This window comes from Accipiter gentilis, unplaced genomic scaffold (genome assembly GCF_929443795.1).
Source record: "Accipiter gentilis unplaced genomic scaffold, bAccGen1.1, whole genome shotgun sequence".
NCBI classification, from domain to species: domain Eukaryota; kingdom Metazoa; phylum Chordata; class Aves; order Accipitriformes; family Accipitridae; genus Astur; species Astur gentilis.
In genome coordinates, this window is record NW_026060868.1 from 2157912 (window position 1) to 2164470 (window position 6559).

The window sequence follows — 6559 nt, forward strand, 5'->3', positions numbered from 1 at the left end:
CTCAGCATGTCACGGTGCTCGTTCTCGGCAGAAACTTTTTCTCAAAAGGCAAACATCTGGCTCCTTCTCCCACAAGGAAGGTGCCAGACCTGAAAGCTCTTGCTGGTCTTCACCATCCCCCTGCAGCCTATCCACAGGCACAACAGCACTGGGGATCTCTGCTTTCCCAGAGACTCAGCATCTCATGGTGCTCGCTCTCGGCAGAGCCTTTTTCTGAAAAGGCAAATGTGTGGCTCCTTCTCCCACAAGGAAGGTGCCAGCCCTGAAAGCTCTTGCTGGTCTTCACTATCCCTCTGCAGCCTATCTTTAGCCGCAACAGCACTGGGGATCTCTGCTTTCCCAGAGACTCAGCATGTCACGGTGCTCGTTCTCGGCAGAAACTTTTTCTGAAAAGGCAAACGTCTGGCTCCTTCTCCCACAAGGAAGGTGCCAGCCCTGAAAGATCTTGCTGGTCTTCACCGTCCCCCTGCAGCCTATCCACAGGCACAACAGCACTGGGGATCTCTGCTTTCCCAGAGACTCAGCATGTCACGGTGCTCGCTCTCGGCAGAGCCTTTTTCTGAAAAGGCAAACGTCTGGCTCCTTCTCCCACAAGGAAGGTGCCAGCCCTGAAAGCTCTTGCTGGTCTTCACCGTCCCCCTGCAGCCTATCCACAGGCACAACAGCACTGGGGATATCTGCTTTCCCAGAGACTCAGCATGTCACGGTGCTCGCTCTTGGCAGAGCCTTTTTCTGAAAAGGCAAACGTCTGGCTCCTTCTGCCACAAGAAAGGTGCCAGCCCTGAAAGCTCTTGCAGGTCTTCACTATCCCTCTGCAGCCTATCTTTAGCCGCAACAGCACTGGGGATCTCTGCTTTCGCAGAGACTCAGCATGTCACGGTGCTCGCTCTCCGCAGAACCTTTTTCTGAAAAGGCAAACGTCTGGCTCCTTCTCCCACAAGGAAGGTGCCAGCCCTGAAAGATCTTGCTGGTCTTCACCGTCCCCCTGCAGCCTATCCACAGCACAACAGCACTGGGGATCTCTGCTTTCCCAGAGACTCAGCATCTCATGGTGCTCGCTCTCGGCAGAGCCTTTTTCTGAAAAGGCAAACTTCTGGCTCCTTCTCCCACAAGGAATGTGCCAGCCCTGAAAGCTCTTGCTGGTCTTCACTATCCCTCTGCACCCTATCTTTAGCCGCAACAGCACTGGGGATCTCTGCTTTCCCAGAGACTCAGCATGTCACGGTGCTCGTTCTCGGCAGAAACTTTTTCTGAAAAGGCAAACGTCTGGCTCCTTCTCCCACAAGGAAGGTGCCAGCCCTGAAAGCTATTGCAGGTCTTCACTATCCCTCTGCAGCCTATCCACAGGCACAACAGCACTGGGGATCTCTGCTTTCCCAGAGACTCAGCATGTCACGGTGCTCGTTCTCGGCAGAAACTTTTTCTGAAAAGGCAAACATCTGTCTCCTTCTCCCACAAGGAAGGTGCCAGCCCTGAAAGATCTTGCTGGTCTTCATCGTCCCCCTGCAGCCTATCCACAGGCACAACAGCACTGGGGATCTCTGCTTTCCCAGAGACTCAGCATCTCATGGTGCTCGCTCTCGACAGAGCCTTTTTCTGAAAAGGCAAACGTGTGGCTCCTTCTCCCACAAGGAAGGTGCCAGCCCTGAAAGCTCTTGCTGGTCTTCACTATCCCTCTGCAGCCTATCCACAGCCGCAACAGCACTGGGGATCTCTGCTTTCCCAGAGACTCAGCATGTCACGGTGCTCGTTCTCGGCAGAAACTTTTTCTGAAAAGGCAAACGTCTGGCTCCTTCTCCCACAAGGAAGGTGCCAGCCCTGAAAGATCTTGCTGGTCTTCACCGTCCCCCTGCAGCCTATCCACAGGCACAACAGCACTGGGGATCTCTGCTTTCCCAGAGACTCAGCATGTCACGGTGCTCGCTCTCGGCAGAGCCTTTTTCTGAAAAGGCAAACGTCTGGCTCCTTCTCCCACAAGGAAGGTGCCAGCCCTGAAAGCTCTTGCTGGTCTTCACCGTCCCCCTGCAGCCTATCCACAGGCACAACAGCACTGGGGATCTCTGCTTTCCCAGAGACTCAGCATGTCACGGTGCTCGCTCTTGGCAGAGCCTTTTTCTGAAAAGGCAAACGTCTGGCTCCTTCTGCCACAAGGAAGGTGCCAGCCCTGAAAGATCTTGCTGGTCTTCACCGTCCCCCTGCAGCCTATCCACAGGCACAACAGCACTTGGGATCTCTGCTTTCCCAGAGACTCAGCATGTCACGGTGCTCGTTCTCGGCAGAAACTTTTTCTGAAAAGGCAAACGTCTGGCTCCTTCTCCCACAAGGAAGGTGCCAGCCCTGAAAGCTCTTGCTGGTCTTCACCGTCCCCCTGCAGCCTATCCACAGGCACAACAGCACTGGGGATCTCTGCTTTCCCAGAGACTCAGCATGTCACGGTGCTCGTTCTCGGCAGAAACTTTTTCTGAAAAGGCAAACGTCTGGCTCCTTCTCCCACAAGGAAGGTGCCAGCCCTGAAAGATCTTGCTGGTCTTCACCGTCCCCCTGCAGCCTATCCACAGCCGCAACAGCACTGGGGATCTCTGCTTTCCCAGAGACTCAGCATGTCACGGTGCTCGCTCTCGGCAGAGCCTTTTTCTGAAAAGGCAAACGTCTGGCTCCTTCTCCCACAAGGAAGGTGCCAGCCCTGAAAGCTCTTGCTGGTCTTCACCGTCCCCCTGCAGCCTATCCACAGGCACAACAGCACTGGGGATCTCTGCTTTCCCAGAGACTCAGCATGTCACGGTGCTCGCTCTCGGCAGAGCCTTTTTCTGAAAAGGCAAACGTCTGGCTCCTTCTCCCACAAGGAAGGTGCCAGCCCTGAAAGATCTTGCTGGTCTTCACTATCCCTCTGCAGCCTATCTTTAGCCGCAACAGCACTGGGGATCTCTGCTTTCCCAGAGACTCAGCATGTCACGGTGCTCGTTCTCGGCAGAAACTTTTTCTGAAAAGGCAAACATCTGGCTTCTTCTCCCACAAGGAAGGTGCCAGCCCTGAAAGATCTTGCTGGTCTTCACCGTCCCCCTGCAGCCTATCCACAGGCACAACAGCACTGGGGATCTCTGCTTTCCCAGAGACTCAGCATCTCATGGTGCTCGCTCTCGGCAGAGCCTTTTTCTGAAAAGGCAAACGTGTGGCTCCTTCTCCCACAAGGAAGGTGCCAGCCCTGAAAGCTCTTGCTGGTCTTCACTATCCCTCTGCAGCCTATCTTTAGCCGCAACAGCACTGGGGATCTCTGCTTTCCCAGAGACTCAGCATGTCACGGTGCTCGTTCTCGGCAGAAACTTTTTCTGAAAAGGCAAACGTCTGGCTCCTTCTCCCACAAGGAAGGTGCCAGCCCTGAAAGATCTTGCTGGTCTTCACCGTCCCCCTGCAGCCTATCCACAGGCACAACAGCACTGGGGATCTCTGCTTTCCCAGAGACTCAGCATGTCACGAAGCTCGCTCTCGGCAGAGCCTTTTTCTGAAAAGGCAAACGTCTGGCTCCTTCTCCCACAAGGAAGGTGCCAGCCCTGAAAGCTCTTGCTGGTCTTCACCGTCCCCCTGCAGCCTATCCACAGGCACAACAGCACTGGGGATCTCTGCTTTCCCAGAGACTCAGCATGTCACGGTGCTCGCTCTTGGCAGAGCCTTTTTCTGAAAAGGCAAACGTCTGGCTCCTTCTGCCACAAGAAAGGTGCCAGCCCTGAAAGCTCTTGCAGGTCTTCACTATCCCTCTGCAGCCTATCTTTAGCCGCAACAGCACTGGGGATCTCTGCTTTCGCAGAGACTCAGCATGTCACGGTGCTCGCTCTCCGCAGAACCTTTTTCTGAAAAGGCAAACGTCTGGCTCCTTCTCCCACAAGGAAGGTGCCAGCCCTGAAAGATCTTGCTGGTCTTCACCGTCCCCCTGCAGCCTATCCACAGGCACAACAGCACTGGGGATCTCTGCTTTCCCAGAGACTCAGCATCTCATGGTGCTCGCTCTCGGCAGAGCCTTTTTCTGAAAAGGCAAACTTCTGGCTCCTTCTCCCACAAGGAATGTGCCAGCCCTGAAAGCTCTTGCTGGTCTTCACTATCCCTCTGCACCCTATCTTTAGCCGCAACAGCACTGGGGATCTCTGCTTTCCCAGAGACTCAGCATGTGACGGTGCTCGTTCTCGGCAGAAACTTTTTCTGAAAAGGCAAACGTCTGGCTCCTTCTCCCACAAGGAAGGTGCCAGCCCTGAAAGCTATTGCAGGTCTTCACTATCCCTCTGCAGCCTATCCACAGGCACAACAGCACTGGGGATCTCTGCTTTCCCAGAGACTCAGCATGTCACGGTGCTCGTTCTCGGCAGAAAACTTTTTCTGAAAAGGCAAACGTCTGGCTCCTTCTCCCACAAGGAAGGTGCCAGCCCTGAAAGCTATTGCAGGTCTTCACTATCCCTCTGCAGCCTATCCACAGGCACAACAGCACTGGGGATCTCTGCTTTCCCAGAGACTCAGCATGTCACGGTGCTCGTTCTCGGCAGAAAATTTTTCTGAAAAGGCAAACGTCTGGCTCCTTCTCCCACAAGGAAGGTGCCAGCCCTGAAAGATCTTGCTGGTCTTCACCGTCCCCCTGCAGCCTATCCACAGGCACAACAGCACTGGGGATCTCTGCTTTCCCAGAGACTCAGCATGTCACGGTGCTCGCTCTCGGCAGAGCCTTTTTCTGAAAAGGCAAACGTCTGGCTCCTTCTGCCACAAGGAAGGTGCCAGCCCTGAAAGATCTTGCTGGTCTTCACCGTCCCCCTGCAGCCTATCCACAGGCACAACAGCACTGGGGATCTCTGCTTTCCCAGAGACTCAGCATGTCACGGTGCTCGTTCTCGGCAGAAACTTTTTCTGAAAAGGCAAACGTCTGGCTCCTTCTCCCACAAGGAAGGTGCCAGCCCTGAAAGCTCTTGCTGGTCTTCACCGTCCCCCTGCAGCCTATCCACAGGCACAACAGCACTGGGGATCTCTGCTTTCCCAGAGACTCAGCATGTCACGGTGCTCGTTCTCGGCAGAAACTTTTTCTGAAAAGGCAAACGTCTGGCTCCTTCTCCCACAAGGAAGGTGCCAGCCCTGAAAGATCTTGCTGGTCTTCACCGTCCCCCTGCAGCCTATCCACAGCCGCAACAGCACTGGGGATCTCTGCTTTCCCAGAGACTCAGCATGTCACGGTGCTCGCTCTCGGCAGAGCCTTTTTCTGAAAAGGCAAACGTCTGGCTCCTTCTCCCACAAGGAAGGTGCCAGCCCTGAAAGATCTTGCTGGTCTTCACCGTCCCCCTGCAGCCTATCCACAGGCACAACAGCACTGGGGATCTCTGCTTTCCCAGAGACTCAGCATGTCACGGTGCTCGCTCTCGGCAGAGCCTTTTTCTGAAAAGGCAAACGTCTGGCTCCATCTCCCACAAGGAAGGTGCCAGCCCTGAAAGCTCTTGCTGGTCTTCACTATCCCTCTGCAGCCTATCTTTAGCCGCAACAGCACTGGGGATCTCTGCTTTCCCAGAGACTCAGCATGTCACGGTGCTCGTTCTCGGCAGAAACTTTTTCTGAAAAGGCAAACGTCTGGCTCCTTCTCCCACAAGGAAGGTGCCAGCCCTGAAAGATCTTGCTGGTCTTCACCGTCCCCCTGCAGCCTATCCACAGCCGCAACAGCACTGGGGATCTCTGCTTTCCCAGAGACTCAGCATGTCACGGTGCTCGTTCTCGGCAGAAAATTTTTCTGAAAAGGCAAACGTCTGGCTCCTTCTCCCACAAGGAAGGTGCCAGCCCTGAAAGATCTTGCTGGTCTTCACCGTCCCCCTGCAGCCTATCCACAGGCACAACAGCACTGGGGATCTCTGCTTTCCCAGAGACTCAGCATGTCACGGTGCTCGCTCTCGGCAGAGCCTTTTTCTGAAAAGGCAAACGTCTGGCTCCTTCTCCCACAAGGAAGGTGCCAGCCCTGAAAGCTCTTGCTGGTCTTCACTATCCCTCTGCAGCCTATCTTTAGCCGCAACAGCACTGGGGATCTCTGCTTTCCCAGAGACTCAGCATGTCACGGTGCTCGTTCTCGGCAGAAACTTTTTCTGAAAAGGCAAACGTCTGGCTCCTTCTCCCACAAGGAAGGTGCCAGCCCTGAAAGATCTTGCTGGTCTTCACCGTCCCCCTGCAGCCTATCCACAGGCACAACAGCACTGGGGATCTCTGCTTTCCCAGAGACTCAGCATGTCACGGTGCTCGTTCTCGGCAGAAACTTTTTCTGAAAAGGCAAACGTCTGGCTCCTTCTCCCACAAGGAAGGTGCCAGCCCTGAAAGATCTTGCTGGTCTTCACCGTCCCCCTGCAGCCTATCCACAGGCACAACAGCACTGGGGATCTCTGCTTTCCCAGAGACTCAGCATGTCACGGTGCTCGTTCTCGGCAGAGCCTTTTTCTGAAAAGGCAAACGTCTGGCTCCTTCTCCCACAAGGAAGGTGCCAGCCCTGAAAGCTCTTGCTGGTCTTCACCGTCCCCCTGCAGCCTATCTTTAGCCGCAACAGCACTGGGGATCT